Source organism: Dasypus novemcinctus, chromosome 12 (assembly GCF_030445035.2).
Source record: "Dasypus novemcinctus isolate mDasNov1 chromosome 12, mDasNov1.1.hap2, whole genome shotgun sequence".
NCBI lineage: Eukaryota > Metazoa > Chordata > Mammalia > Cingulata > Dasypodidae > Dasypus > Dasypus novemcinctus.
In genome coordinates, this window is record NC_080684.1 from 103,193,648 (window position 1) to 103,209,523 (window position 15,876).

The 15,876-nt window shown below is 52.7% G+C and overlaps 1 pseudogene; it reads left to right on the forward strand.

The window, feature by feature from the left end:
* Positions 1–60: 60 nt before the first annotated feature.
* LOC101435472 (ubiquitin-ribosomal protein eS31 fusion protein-like) lies at positions 61–1,745 on the forward strand (annotated as a pseudogene).
* Positions 1,746–15,876: the final 14,131 nt, after the last annotated feature.

The following is a 15,876-nucleotide window of genomic DNA, read 5'->3' on the forward strand; positions in this document are numbered from 1 at the left end:
ACCCGGGGGCTGGGGGGCCCGGGGCGCGGGGGCCGGGGGGCCCGGGGCGCGGGGGCCGCGGCGCCCTCCCTCCCCAAGCCTGCGAGGGTCGGAAATGAAGTCTGGAATCCGGAACCTTCTCCGCGGCTTCAGAGGCCTGGGGCCCTGCCACCTGGCCTGACCCGGATCCCGCTGAGCCCTCAGCTCACCGTGTCCGGCCGCCCTGGCCTCCTTGCTCTGGAACCTTCAGCGGGTCCCACGGTCGCTCTGGAACCCCATCCCCAGCGCTCATGTCCAGCTGCTGCTTGGAGTGCTGGGCAGGTCAGATGTCCCCCCCTCGCCCTGACCGCCCCTCTCCAAGCAGCCCCGCTTCCCTCGCCACCCTCTCCCGGGGGCTGTCAGCAGCAGAGCCCTCAGCTGAAGTCATCCTGTGTGTCCCAGTGAACTGTGGGCTTCCTGTGGGCAGCCACTGTCCTGAAGGCGCCTGTGTGCCCAGAGCCCGGCTCAGCTCCTGGCACATAGTAGGTGCTCGTAAATCCGTGCTGAGTGGCTGAAGCCAACAGACAGCGGGCAGCTCCTCTGCGGAGGCCATGCTGGCTCCAGGGCAGCTCCCGCACCTTGCCCGCCTGGAGGGGCCTTGGGAATGGATGTACTGCTCCTGCTGCTCTGGCCGCCCCGGCTGCGTCCCTGCAGTGTGATGCTGGCTGGGCAGAGGGAACAGGTGCACAGCTGCTGGAGGCAGGACCCAGCTGGACAGACCAGGTCGGCAAGGCCAGAGCTGGGAGCACAGTGGCACTAGGTGAGGGCAGGGTGGGGCCACAAGACCAGGGTGGATCTAGACAAGTGGGGTGGCCTGCTGGATTTAAAATGGAAACTCTGGGGGAGCAGATGCGGCTCAAGCAGTTGGGCACCTGCCTGCCACATGGGAGGTCCCAGACTTGATTCCCAGTGCCTCCTAAAGAAGACTAGCAGACAACGAGCAGAGACAATGAGGAGACACAGCGAGCAGACAAAGAGCAGACAGATGAGGGCGCCATCACAGGAGGGGGACAAAAGGAAACTCTGGGGATGGTGGAAAAGGAAGAACAGAGGGAAGATGTATTATCATAGCATACAAGGATAAATCTGACATCTCATAAGCTATTATTTACATTTCAGTGATTACAATTTTGATATTACAGAAGAAGCGACCATCCTTTCCGATTCGCCATCTGTGGTGGAACCACCACCAAGATGCAGATTTCTGTAAAAACCCTGACGGTAAAGACCATCACTCTTGAGGTTGGACCTTCGGGTACAATAGAAGATGTGAAAGCCAAGATCCAGGATAAGGAAGGAATTCCTCCTGCGCAGCAGAGACGGATCTTTGCCGGCAAGCAGCTAGAAGGTGGGCGGACCTTGTGTGACTACACCGTTCAAAAGGAGTCCACTCTTCTTGTGTTGAGACTTCGTGGTGATGCTAAGAAAAGGAAGAGGAAGTCTTACACTACCCCAAGGGTAACAAGCATAAGAGAGAGAAGGGTAGGCTGGCTGTCCTGAAATACTCTAAGGTGGACGAGAGCGGCATTGGCCTCCGTAGAGAGTGCCCTTCCGGCAAATGTGGTGCTGGGGTTTTTATGGCCAGCCTCTTCAACAGGCATTACTGTGGCAAGTGTTGTCTGACTTACTGCTTCCACAGACCAGAAGACAAGTAATTGTGTGTGGATTAATAAAAAAACACGAACTAAAAAATAAAAAATAAAGATGCGACCAGATTGTAAACTTTTTTTTTGTCTTTATTTTTTCTAATGTTACATTCAAATAGATTGTAAACTTGACCTCAGCACATGGAAAGGTACGTTCCCAATCCCTGGTGGGGTGCCACCCCCTCTGTGCCACAGTCAGTTTTCTTGGAGGTCAGGGGAGAAGGTCACTCCCAGTCTTCTCATGTCCCCAGTACCTCCTGGTTTTCTTCCTTTTTTGTTTTAAGGATCATCGATGGGAACTGGGAACGTGTGATGCCGCAACGTCTTCTTGTGAAATTTAGAGGTGACTAAGTAGGCGTTCCCCTCTTAATCCTCCTCATGGGCTGTGAAGAATTCCCACCTGGACTTCTCGAAGATTCACAGCCTTAATGGCATTAAATAAACAAAACTCCAAGACCTTGCAGAAAATGTTATTCAGGTTAAGCTTCCAAATGCTAGACCGGCAAGTAATCCGACAAAATTGGAATTAGGTTTTTTAACATAACATTTTTTTTAAAAATAGAGGAAAAAAAATTGGAATTAGGATGCGATCTCCCTGTTATTCTGCTTTGTATCATCACTTAGATTGTTCCATGCACTTGTAGCCTCAAGAACGTAATCGTTTTCTTCCTGAAGTTACCATGCTGTCTCTGCCTCTCTTAAGATGTTAGGCCTGTCCCTTTCCCTGTTTACCTGACTGCTCTCCCTAACTGTTTCTGTACATGAAATTACATTGCTTACAGTCAACATAAGTTATCGACACATTTCGCTTCAATTTTTCAATCTGAAATTTACACAGCTTCAATGTATCAAGCTTCAGAAGGAGATTTCATTCCTGTTACATCTAGAAGCTTCCCTAGCAAGTGAGCCACGTGGCAGGCCTGGCTACGTGCTGTCCTTGGCCCCTGATTGGCTGTGTGGCTGCTCAGTCCCTGGCCACGTGTGCGCACAGGGAGGCAGATCTGATGCGGAAGTGGACAAGGGCTGAAGAGGAAGTCAGTATGGGGGGGTGCGTGTGGGGTCCACTTGGGGTACTCACGCTGTCTGGACATTGCTTATGAGCTCTGGGCAGCTCCTGCATGGCAGAGACCCCTTGCCACCCACGTGTTCCAGCCTGCTTGGTCCCCAGGCCCAGCGATGTGGTCCTTTGCCACCCCCAGCCCCGGCCAGGGACTGGCCCAGGGCAGTTTATTTTGCCCAGTTGCTGATTCCACCTCAACTCCCAACAGATTTCCTTCCGGGGGTCTGGATCTGCTCGCAATGGCTGGGACTTGCTGCTTTGAGGGGACACTGTTACAGCGCCCCTTCCCCCCGCCCGGCTGACCTCGCCTGCACCTCAGGGAGGGGCTGCCTCTCCAGGAGTGGTGGGCAGCACACGTGGGTGGCCGAGCCACTTTGGAGAGGGAGCCGTGGACTTCTCCCCTGGACCATGGGGGCCGCTGACCCCCTGCAGGCCGCTGATTGGTGGGCAGCCTGGGGGGGCTGTAACACCGTGACAGGGACAGGAGGACCCGGCCCCCAAACGGCGGGGGTGGGGGAGATAACTTTGATTGGTTTCTTCCTCCTCCTCAAACTAATTAGCCTGATTAGTGAGCTCCTGCTCGTGGGAATCCGCTGGAGGACCCCGCTGCGGCCGTGCGCTCACAACCCGCAGAGGCTCTGGCCTGCTCTGCTGCACTTGATGTCACCACCAGCCGTGGCCTTCCCTTCTCAGGGTCTTTATTCGGGAAGGGGCGGTCTCAAAGGGCCCTTCTACATCTGTGACAAGTGTCCCACCTGGACTTTTCATTTTGAAAAAATGTTCAGTGGGCAGAGAAGCTGCAAGGAGGCACAGTGAACGCCCTGCTGAGGCAGCAGCTGCCACCTCACCACGGTGGGACCACCTCTCTCTCTCTCTCTCTCTGTTTTGCTGAGCCATTTGAGATCTGTTCAGACAAGTGACTCTTCACCCTAAACTTTTCCCCACGTACCTCCTAAGAACAAGGACCCTGTTTCGCTCCATATCACTGTGCAATTATCAAATTCAGGAAACTTTACATTGATAAAAAACTATGATCCGATCCATAGATAATATTGATCCAATATCTCCATAATGTCTTTTATTGCTATCTTTTTTTCCCCCCAGGTCTAGGATGGGCTCCCAGATCAAGCGTGGTGTTCCCTCAGGGCTCCTTAAGCTCCTTTGATCTGGGGACCTGTGGAATGGTTGTACCTATTGTAAAGGTATCTTTTCCTTTGATACCGTGAGAACTGTCCTAATTCCAATCAACTTTCCCCCAGTGTTTTTTGCTGATGATGCTTGCCTGAACCAATCATCCCCGAGGTGGTTCAACTGGTTTACAAACTGCTTTGGGGGGTGGGAAAAAAAGACTCTCCTCGTAATCTCTCCAGGTCCTGCCCTGAGCCTTGCACAGAAAATCCCCACCCCCCACCTCCACCCGGCCTCAGGCACGCAGGGCTGGCTGGGTAGGAATCTCTGACCCTGTGTGAACCTTGGAAGAGGCTGGGAGGTGGGCAGGCCGGAGAAACCTTTAGTTCCATTTTATAGAGGAGGAAGCTGAGGCCCAGAAGGGGAGAAGAGGGGGTGGGTAGTGGCGCTATCCCCCCAGGCAGCTGCGGCCTCCAGCCCTTCCAGGGACTGGAGAGGCAGTTTGGAAAGCAGGTGTCAGGCAGACTGCAGAGCTGTTAGCAACCAGGCTGGGGCTGCCCCACCCCTGGCCACCCCCCAGCCCCCTGTTACCTGCTCAGGAGCTAAGGTTACCAGATTCAGCCAATAAAATAGAGGATGCCCAGTTGCATTTGAGTTTCAGGTAACAAATAATTGCTTAGGATAAGTATGTCCCAAACATTGCACAGAACACACGTACACTAAAACTGATACTAAAACTTCATGACGTCCTGAGTGCTTGGACTGGGGCTAGGGTTGCCAGGTAAAACACAGGACGCTCTGTTACATCTGAATTTTAGATAAGCAGCAGATCATTTGTTCACGGATAAGTTAAAACATGTGGCAGATGTTATCAGCCGAGGGAAGCGGAGAGACGTGGCAGGTGAGGTCGGCTGGGTCTTGAATGCCAGGAAGAGCTCCCCGCCTGGGAGGAGCTCCAGTCCTGGGAAAAGGGACTGAAACCTGGAGCGCCATGGCCAGAAAGTTCTAGAAGGCTCTTTCGGCTACCGGGGTGGGGGAAGGGGGCAAGACAGAAGGTCAGGGCTAAACTCGGGGCGGCCACAGCGGCCAGTGACGTGAGGAGGCTCGGGCTGGTGCATGCGGGGTCCGGGCAGAGGGTGGGGCCTGGCGGGCAGGGGTGGCGGCCGCTGAGCTCAGGCTCCGAGGTTTACCTGCTAGGGGCAGCGGGGGGGCTGGTGCAGCAGGAGTCGGAGATTTGCAACGCCTGGTCGAGCTGATTTCTAAGATCCCTGCTGGGGCCTGTCATTCTCGCTCTTTTGCTCCCTGGGAGGCTGGAGCCTGGGATTCCACGTGTGGCTGTGCCCCACCCAGCTGTCTGACCTTGGGCCAGCCACCGTCCTTTTCGGGCCCCCATTTCCTCACCTGTGAACTGCGGATGGTCTTGCCCAGCTCAGAAGCCTGCAGTGGGGATTATCTGAGATGCCGGACACAAACGTGCGTCATAAGCCAGCTCGGTGGGTAGGTGACAATTCGACCCAGGAGCACTGAAGGATGGGGGCTGGGGCGCAGAGCTGCGCATGTCTCAGGCCCCAGAGTCACACAAACACCAAGTTGAAGATGGGGGCTGAGTCCCAGAGAGGGCAGCACGCCCATAATGCGTGGGTGAAATCAAGGGAGGCCTCACAAAGGAGGTGACATTTGACACTTGTTGTTTCATCCATCCATTCGTTCATTCCCCATATCTTTACTGAGTGTCTGCTATGTTCCCGGCCCCATCTGGATGCTGGGGTACAGCAGTGCACAAGACAGACAAATGTCCTTATCCTTGACAACCTGACATTCTAGTCGGGGAGAACAGAATAAACAAAAACAATAAAAATAAACAACCGGGGTGTCAGGTGAAATAGGGAAAGGTGGAGGGGGGATGTGGGCGGTAGCCTGGGTTGCTGTTTTATACAAGGGGCCAGAGGCCGTCCTGAAGTGGTGGGGTCCAGAGGCCTGCGCCGGCGTGGAAGCCAGTCCTGTGGCTAACTGGGGGAGGACGTTCCAGGCAGCAGGCACAGCCGGGGCAGTTGGAGCGGCTGGAGCAGTGGGAGCAGCGGGAGCAGCGGGAGCAGCGGGAGCAGCAGGCTGCCCAGGCCCTGAGGCAGGGGTAAGCTGGCTTCCCTAAGAGGCCGCAGTGAGGGAGGGGGTGAGAAAGGAGCACAGGGAGACCGGTCAGGCGGAGCGGCCTGGGGGGCCTGAGGAGGGCTGTGGCTTTTGCTCCTGTGACCTGGGGCCATGGGCAGGGTTTGAGCAGAGGAGTGGCCCTCTCTGATTTAGTATTCCCAGGATCCCTCTGGAGAACAGACTAAGGCGACCCAGGACCGAAGCAGGGGCATCAGTGAGGCTGGAAAGGGCCGGCCAGGCACAGGGAACAGAAAAGGCCAAGATCTGGAGGCCCAGGAGAGGATTTTAGTGTCCTGGCCGCTAAAGCAAATGCCGTGGAATGGGTTCACCTAACAACAAGAATTTATATTGGCCCACAGTTCCAGAAGCTAGAGGGCTTGACTCCCTCCAGGGTCGGTATCTTCTGGCCGCCCGGCTGTCTTTGGCATTCCTTGGCTTTTCCATCATGTGGCAATGTGCATGGCAAAGTCTTTGCCTTTCTCTTCTGTGTTCCATTGACTCCCACCACCGGCTGCTCCCCACGGCATCTCTCTATAAGGCCTCCAGTACTAGGATTAAGACCCAGATTCTTTTGGGCCACAGCGTAACTAAAGTAACCTCATCAAAAGTCCTCTGCAAAAATAAAAAATATAAAGTTTTAAAATGTGAAAAATAAAAAAACAACAAACAACGACGGTCCCCTCTTCGCACTGGAATGGATTAAGATTAAAAGCATGTTTTTATGGGGTACATCACTCCAAGCCGACACACAGGGTAGAGCCAAAATGAGAACACCTGGTGCTGGCAAAGCTGTGGTGAGATCAGCACTCTCCACAGTTGAGAATCAACAGGCGCAACGCTGGCTGCTGTGTCCAGGGCCCCAGGGAGGGCAGACCTAGTGTCCATAATCTCCCATCTAGAATCGAATCTAAGGAGTGATAGCAAATTTTGACCAGGATAATCGTGGTGGTTTAAAAATGTCTGCACAGTTCTTTGACGGGCCTCCCTCCCGGAGGTGGCGCTAGAGCATACTTCCCCTACTCTTTCCTGTGGGCTGGACTTAGTGACTCCCTTCAAAGGAACAGAATGTGGTGGAAGGGACAGTGTTGCCTTACAAAGCAAAGTCATAAAATCTCACAGCTTCCCCATGCCGTGTCGTGAAGACACCCGAGCAGCCCTATGGCGCCACGTGGGGAGGGTGGCTTCCTCCAGCAGCCAGCGCGGACCTGCCAGCCCAGTGGAGCCGGGAGAGGGGCAGCCCCAGCAGAGGACGACGCAGCAGACTCAGGACATGCCTCAAGCCACAGCCACCCAGCCATGCCCCCTTGGAGCTCCTGACCCACAGGAGCCGCAGGATGATAAATGTCTGTTTTAAGTTAAAAAGTCTTGGGGGTCATATTTTATGCAGGGATCACTAACTAATACAAACCCCTGGCACTCTTCCAAGTGCTTTAAACATATTATCTCATTTAATTCTCATACCCATCCTATGTAGTAAATACTATTATCACTCAGGAGTAAAAAACTTGGACAATGGTCAAGGGGCAAAATCTTCACGAAAAGTGGAAACAAGCTGTCGGTTCTAACAGCACAGGAGATGGGCTATGTGTGATGGGCTTTTATGCCTCCTTTTAAATGATATAAAAAGTGTTGACTGACGCCTAGAAGTCCAGGATAAAATTTTAAATGATAAAAGCAGGCTACAAAACTATAATTATGGTGTGGAGTGAAGTAAAAATTTGATAATTCATTTTCTTTTTTTTTTTAAAGATTTATTTATTTATTTAATTCCCCCCCTCCCCTGGTTGTCTGTTCTTGGTGTCTATTTGCTGCGTCTTGTTTCTTTGTCCGCTTCTGTGTCAGCAGCACGGGAAGTGTGGGCGGCGCCATTCCTGGGCAGGCTGCACTTTCTTTTGCGCTGGGTGGCTCTCCTTACGGGGTGCACTCCTTGCACGTGGGGCTCCCCTACGCAGGGGACACCCTTACGTGGCACGGCACTCCTTGCGCGCATCAGCACTGCACATGGGCCAGCTCCACACGGGTCAAGGAGGCCCGGGGTTTGAACCATGGACCTCCCATGTGGTAGACGGACGCCCTAACCACTGGGCCAAAGTCCGTTTCCCTCATTTTCTATAATACATACATGTGTCTGCTATGTGCCAGGCATGGTGCTAAATATTTTTCATGCCTTTTTAATTTTTTTCATTATTTTTTCATTATTTCACTACTGAAAAATTTTATGAACTTTTTATTCTGAAAACTCTTAAACCCACAGAAAGGTTGAAAGAATAGCACCATGAAGACTCACCCCTCCACTCAGATTCACCAGTTTGAAATGTGTGGTGCTCTCTCCCGCTCCTTTATCTATCTACCTACCTTTTTTACACACCGTGATGGTTAAGGTCACGTGTCAACTTGGCGAGGTGATCGTGTCCACTTGTTTGGTCAAGCAAGCACTGACCCGATTGTTACTATGAGGATATTTCATGGACTTGAGCCATCTCTGAGCTGATCACATCTACGGCTGATTACATCTACAACCAACTGAGGAGACTGCCTTCAACAATGAGAAATGTCTCATCCAATCAGTTGAAGGTTTTAAAAGGAGAAGTGATCATTTCAGCCGTCAGAAGAGAGAATTTCCACCTCGGTTTCAGCCAGCCAGCTTCTCCTGGGGAAGTCATGCAAAATCTTCACAGGAGGTCCCAGCTTGCAGCCTGCCCTATGCAAATCGGATTTGCCCATCCCCACAGTCGCATGAGACAATTCTTATAAAAATAGCATAATATTTACAGAAATTTTCTGTTGCCTCTCTTTCCCTAAAGGACCCCGACTAGTACACACATTGTATTATTATTTATTCTGCTGAACCATGTAAGGGTTAGCTCCAGACATCGTGATGCTTCATCTCTGAATACTTGAGCTGCATCTCTGAAGAACAAAGTCCTTCTCCTAGTCAACCGCATTACCAGGATCAGAATCAGGGGATTTAACACTGATATCATGTTCTTCTACAATATGCAGTCACATTTAGGGTTTCCAATTACCCCAGGTCCTTCATCGCTGTCATTTTTCCCTGCTCCAGCATCCAATCAAAGCCTAGCATTGCAGGCGGTCGTCTTACCTCTTTAACCTAAACAGCTACCCTTCCCAACTCGTTTGTCTTACTTCCCTTTGATGGTCCTGAGGAGTCCAGGCCCACTGTTTTGCAGGAGATCCTTTTAGGATTTGTCTGATGTTCCTTCATGGTTGTTTGGGCTGGAAAACCCACAGAGAAGCTGTGTGTCCTTGGGACATTCAATCAGGACGTGCGTGATATTGATTCATCCCACTACTGTGAGGTTAGCTTTGATCCCTTGACAAGGCCATGTTTGCCGTGCTCCTCCCTGTAGAGGTATTTCCCTCTTTATATTTTATCAGTGATCAACGAGATGATCCACTAAACTGTGTTTCCATGATGTTATTTAACCCTCACAGCAACCCCACAGCAGTTTTAAAACACGCCTGCCAGTTCTCTGATCTGCCTCTCTTTGAGAGATGGGGTCTGTGTCCCCTCCCCTTGGATCGAGGCTCTGTGACTGCTTGACCAACAGGACACAGAAGTGACTCTGCCATTTTGGGGGCCCAGGCCTTAAGATATTGGCAGCTTGCACTTCCTGTCTCTTGGGGTGCTTGCTCTTGAAACTCAGCCACCATGCTGTGGGGAAGCCCAAGGAGTCCCTGGAAAGGCCCATGTGGAGACGAGCTGAAGCCTCCCACCCTCGGCTCAGTGGCGCTCCCAGCAGAGCGCCGGCTCCCACCCGATGAGTACGCCCTCGGGAAGTAGATGCTCCAGTCCCCGTTTGTGCCACCCCGACTCACCCTGTGCGGAGCAGGGGTGAGCCACCCCCAGCCCTGCCCAAATGGCAGATTTGTGAGCAAAATAAATGATCGTTGGTTGTTGTTTTAAGCCGCTGCGTTTCGGGTGGTTCGTTACACAGCCACAGGTAATTGGAAGAAACCTCGTGAAGAAGCCGCCAACATTTGACAGCTGAGCATCTGAGGCAGAGAGGGTTGATTAGTTCAGCCAGTAAACGGGGGACTGGCACTTGAAACCAGCCTCTTCATGTTATAGTTTGATGAAGCAAAATTCTTCATTTTAAAAAAAGTCCTGTTTTCAATCTTTTCTCTTAGGATTTTTTTTTTTTTTTGGTGTAGATATACTATTTTGAAACATGATTTTTTTTTTTTCACATATGACTACATAACCTCTTTCCAGCCCTTCATCGTTGGGATTAATAGTTGCCTGATGTTCCATCACATGAAGGTACTGCCATTTATTTATCTGAGCTCCACTGATTTCTAATTTTTCCTAATTTTTCGCCATTTGAAACAAGGCCGTGGTGAACACCCTTGCGTGTATGTCTTTGCATTGGTCCAATTATTTCTGCAGAATACATGCTTAGATGTAGATTTGCTTGAGCAAAAGGAAAATGTTTTTTTAATTGCCTTTTTTTTTTTTAAAAAGATACATAGATCACTCAAAAAGGAAAACGGTTTAAAAGCTTTCTAGACTCACCGTCAAATTGCCTGTGTGCACGCCACTGGGCAGTGTGTGAGCTGTGCCTCCCAGGCTCTTTGCCACAGCCCCGTTATTGCAGGGCCACAGGATATTTCCAGCTTGAACCTAAGCCGTGGGCAGCCTGGGGCTCGGGCGGCCCTCCTGAGAGCAGAGCTGGCCTCAGGAGGGGGCGCTGGGCACCTGGGCAGCTGACCCAGCAATGACTGAGTCCCACGCACGGTTCTGGGTGCCATATGAGCAAGCGGGCCCTCAAAACCAAATTAGCCCCCGAGGGAAGGGGCAGGGGCAGTTGGGAGGAGCCTATTGCTCGGTACCCATCACCAGCTCTGCTCTCTGGGCCACCCTCAGCACCTGGGCTGCCGGCTATGGAAGGCTGGATGTGGGCACTCGGCCACCTTGCCAAGCCACAGGGACACATGGTGCCCCAGCCGGCCAGGGAGGGCAGGACTGCCTACTGCCGCCCGTCTTGGTTGCTGAACCGCGGCTGCCCAGACTCAGCTACCCACCGCCCTGGCAAACCACACCCAGGCTACCCCAGGGGACAGACCAGCAGGCCACAGGGGCCACGTGGGAAGGCACCAGGGGCCCCTGAAGGCGTAGGAGGCCGAGGGCTCCTGGCTGAAGAGCCAGCATCTGTGGGGGACTCCCTGGGTGCCAGCTGCTGTTATAATTGATTCAATCTCCACAGCAACTCAAGGGGGGTAACAACTGGGATAGCAGGACACTGAGAGGTGTGGTGACAGTTCACGAGTGGTGGAGGGGGCTCAAACCCAGCTGGTTGGCTCCAGAGCCCATGTTCTTAAGGTGATGTGCTCCCACCTGGGCAGAAACCTAATTCGAACTAGCTAAGCAGGGAGGAATTTCGTCGAAGGCCCTTGGGGTAGCTCACCAAGTAAGAGGAGGGGGCCCAGCAGAGGCAGGGCTGTGGGGATGGGGCCCCACCTGCCCCCCTCTGCCTCTCCCGCCAGCAGCCTCCTCACTCTGCCACAGGGATGTCTTCTCACCTGGCGCTGAGTCTTTTAGGCTCAGGCCCACCCACCCTTGCCACCTAGCAGATCCCAGGTGGAAAAATCCCAGGGAAGAATTCTGATTGGTCCGTTGTGTCATGTGCCCATCTTTGGACTGTTGTGCTGAAAACAAAACAGACAGACTTAAAAAGGGGGTGCAGAGCAAGTTTATTGAGCTAAAGTTGCAGTAATGCAGGAGCAGCGCCAACAGAGGTGTCTGCTCGAAGGAGTGAGCCGGGGGAGCAGCGGATATGGCTGCTTGAGACAAAGGAGAGGTGTGGGGCAATGGGAGGGGATGCAGGGGGCCTGAGGTGTGCTTAGTAGGTGCATCGAGCGGGCAGCTTGGACTTCGGGGGCTGCGGGGCTGTTTGAGCAGGGCGTCCTTGAGGCCCAGTTCCTTCTCTAGCCAGCAGGATGTTGGGGTCATTGTGAGACAGCAGCCCTCCCTGGTGCCGGCTAGAGCTCTTTGTTACAATTCTTCCCCCAGGCTGGGGCAGGGGTTTTTACCAGCACCGCGAGGGATTATTGGTATGTCAGCCTGCTTCAGTCAACCTCCGTTTCTTCTTCCTCATTCCCTGGATAAAATGGAAGCTGTAAGAAAGAAATCTTCTTCTGGAAGAAAATAAGGCTTGCCCATTGTGGAGAAGAAAAGAATTTATTCTCAATCTTGCAAGAAGGGGCGCACAACCAGAAAACGGGGCGGGAGCCCTGAACAAAGAAAAATGGCACAATTTATACCCCTAGGTCTAGCACGCAAGCCCTTCCTGCTTCTCTGTAGATTGGATACTTCAGAGGTCACAGCCTATCCGAGAAGTCTAACTTTCCCAGGTGCAAAAGTTTTTAATTCACTGCTTCCCCATCACGTTCCAACCATTTTAGCTTTTACCTGATCCTTTTGCCAAACAAGGAATGGAATTTAGTGCTGAATTGGTATTGATTTAGCTCTTTCTTGTGCATCCCTTTTACTGGCTATAGGACTGGCTTAAGCTGATTTCCTTTGTTCCTGCTTAACCTAGGAGTGGGAGACTGAGGCAGTAGGCTGCCAGGTTACATTAATTAATGTTTTCTTCTTTTATGTGAAAACTAAACTAATCTCCGTTCCTTACGGAAGCTCAAGCAGATCAGGCTGGTTAGTAAAATCATTTACCATCCCAATTTCAGAGGAGCAATCAGTGAGGCCAAGGGTCTAAAGCACCGCCCACCAGAGACAGCTGCCCCTGCTCCGGCAAACCACGCCGGCGGGCCCAGTGGGGTCAGGTGCCCACGCCTTGGCCCATCGCCCAGATGAGGGAGGCCGAGTCACCTGGGGGGGGGAACTCCCATGGGGACACAGGACTGGGCAGGGGCAGGAGGCACCTGGAGCTGGGCCCACACACCCGTGGCCCCTGGGGAGTTGAGGGCGGCGGGCTGCCACTCCAGTGTGGGCACCGCAGGGCCCTGGGCTGGTCCTGGGCTGCCCTTCCAGGACTTGCCTTGCGACCCCAGGAATGGGGACGGTGGGCAGGTGCTCCGAAAACGGTGTGGAATTTTATGCAAATGAAGGGGAGGATGGGAAGGTGTGGAATTTTATGCAAAGGAAGGAGAGGATGGGAAGATGCTCTGAGAACACGTGCGGGACTTTGTGTGCATGGGGGAGGATGGGGCGGGCTGCGCTGTGTGGGAGCAGGAGCCAGGGCTTTGCCTGCGGGCAGGGAGGATCAGAGCTGCTCACCCGGCTGGCTCTCCCTGTTTCCCCCTGTACTTCCCTCTTCCCTTTCCGGGCAGTCTGGCTGTGCTCTGTTCCCGGGGGAAGGGCGAGGCGGTGCAGAAGGCAGAGAAGCCAGCCTGGAGGGTGCGCAGGAGATTCCCAGCAGGGACAGGGGTCCTGGAAGCAAGGAGGAGGAAAGTGTCCCCAGCCCTCTGGAGGAGGACCCAGGGCTGAGGGGCTGGGGGGGGAGGGGCTAGGGTGGACGGGGGTCTATGGACCCCAGCTGCCCCCCCTACTACTGCTGGCCTATAGGATGCCTTCATGCAAGTCAGAAAAAAGTGCCCCAGAGCCCCCCCCATCTGTAAAGTGGGGTTCCAGCGGCTCCCACCTAACGGAGCTGCTGCAAGGACTAGCCGGCAGGTGTGTAGCGGAGGCTGGTGCCTGCGGGCAGAGCCAAGGGCCCAGCGCCTGTGGCTGTCCTGTCCCTGGACCTGCATGAGGTTTCCCAGGCCGCTGAACAAACCACCGCAAACTCAGGGCCTCACACAGGTGCGTGGTGGACAGCCCTGGAGGCCGCAGGCCCTCGAGGCTTCACGGGGCTGACGTTGGGGGAGTTGGGGGACGGGGCTGCACCCTGGAGGCTCTAGGGGACAATCCATTTTTTGCTGGAGTTTCTCTAGGTTCTTGGCTATGCGCCAAAAAGGAATTTAAAAACATGCCAGTAAATGAGAGAAGAGAAGTGGGAGAAAATAACAGATTGTAGGTCCCCGATATACTTGCGCATTGGTCCAGGCAGAGAGAGGAAAAGGGCTAAAAAGGGCTAAAAGGGCTGATTTACAGACGACAAGCCCCTATTAGACGACAAGTCCCAGGTCTACTTGGATGCAAGTTAGGGAGAGAAATGTTACCAGATTCCATTTAGGTTCTTTGACTATGCTGCAGAAATGAATTTCAAGAGCACGTCGGGTGAGTTAGGCCAGTAATTTATTTAGGAAGGGAGGGAAGAGAAATGGGAGAAAATAACAGATCAGGGGTCCTAGGTAGAGAGGAAAGGGCTCAGATTATAAATTCCTACGTTTTACTTGCATGGAGACCTAAGCTGCCGAGAAGGCAGTTGGAGTCTGGGTCCAGAGGCAAGAGAGCGGGAGCGCCTGCTTTTGAACTGTTAATTAGCCCACCCCTTTGCTAAAAGCAGGGGAGGAGTTCCAGCTGTTTACTGTTTTGATTGCGTATTTCCCTCGTCATCTCGCAGGAGGGCGCAATGATAAAGTCCTTCGGGAATACCCGGGGCTTCTCCCAGCTTCTGGAGGAGTCTTCCTCTGAGTGGCACAATCTTGGGGAGGGTCTTCAGCAGCCTTCTTGGGGTTGCCGATGTCCACGCAGACTTCTTACCAGGTTCCAGATCCATCTATTGGTTCCCGATCTTACTAGCCTGCTTCAAAAGGGCATCACATGGCAGATTCAGCTTCCACCATGCTTTTGAAATCCTTAATTATTCTGCCCCTTTGCTAATGTCGGGGGAGGAATCCCAGTTGTTTGCTGTTTTGATTGTTTGCCCCACTCCTCAATGACAAGGCCCCTTAATAAGATCCAGGGCTTTTCCTTGATCCCGGGCGGTACCCCATTCCTAACGGGGTTCTCGCGGGGCTCTTCCAGCAGCCACCTTGTGGGGTCTGCACGGCCACGTGTTTCACGGCCATGTGTTTCTGCCAGGTCCCAGATCTGTCTTTTTATTCCCTAATCTAGCCCGCCTCACGTTCCTTTGCCCTTTCAAGCCTCCAGAAGCCCTAGCGTTCCTGCCCCGCGTCACCCCAACCTCTGCTTCTGTTGTCACATGTCTTGCTCCGGGTCCCACTCCTCCCGCCTCCCTCTTCCCAGGATGCTTCCGATGATTACCCCGGATCAATCCATCTCAAGACCCTTAACTAATCACACCTGCAAAGTCCCTTTAGCTATAAAGGTGACATATGCACAGGCTCTGGGGCTAGGACAGGGACCTCTTGGGGGCATAATTCTGCCACCCGTGGTATCATTACAGGAGACCATTACACCCCCCATTTCTTAGTCAACTATTAATGTCTATCAGCGGCAGTGCCAAATGAGCCATACTGGAGCCTGAGGTCAAACAAAAAAGTTCCGTAATACCGATCCTGTCTTTATTTAAAATTCTGATGTATGTTCATTCCATTTTTTTCATTAATTTTGATTTTTAAAAAATATCACATTAAAATATCTTTTTTTTTTCCCAGTTTTATTGAGATGTTTCAACCCAACTTTGAAGGGCACAGGTTGGGGCAGCCACAAGACCAAAGAACAAATCAGGCAAATAGTGAGACATTAGCTTTATTGGGACTTACCAACAGGAGAGACTTTAGCAGCGGGCGGCTGGTGGAAGTACGAAGTTAGTACCAAGTTAGCGATCGCTCGCAAAGAAGCAGGAAAAGGAGGGGACCCTAAGGGGTCTCAGGACAAAGACATTCCACATGGTATGAGAACAGAGCTTCTGCAAAAGTGACAGGAGGGGCACCAGCCCGGGAGTTGTTCTGCCATTCCGTGATGTCATCACAGGAAGGAAGGGAGAGTCCAGCCTCGGGGGATTAAAGTTTACAGGGCCTTTTGCACATTCTTTCCTTCCGGGAGGT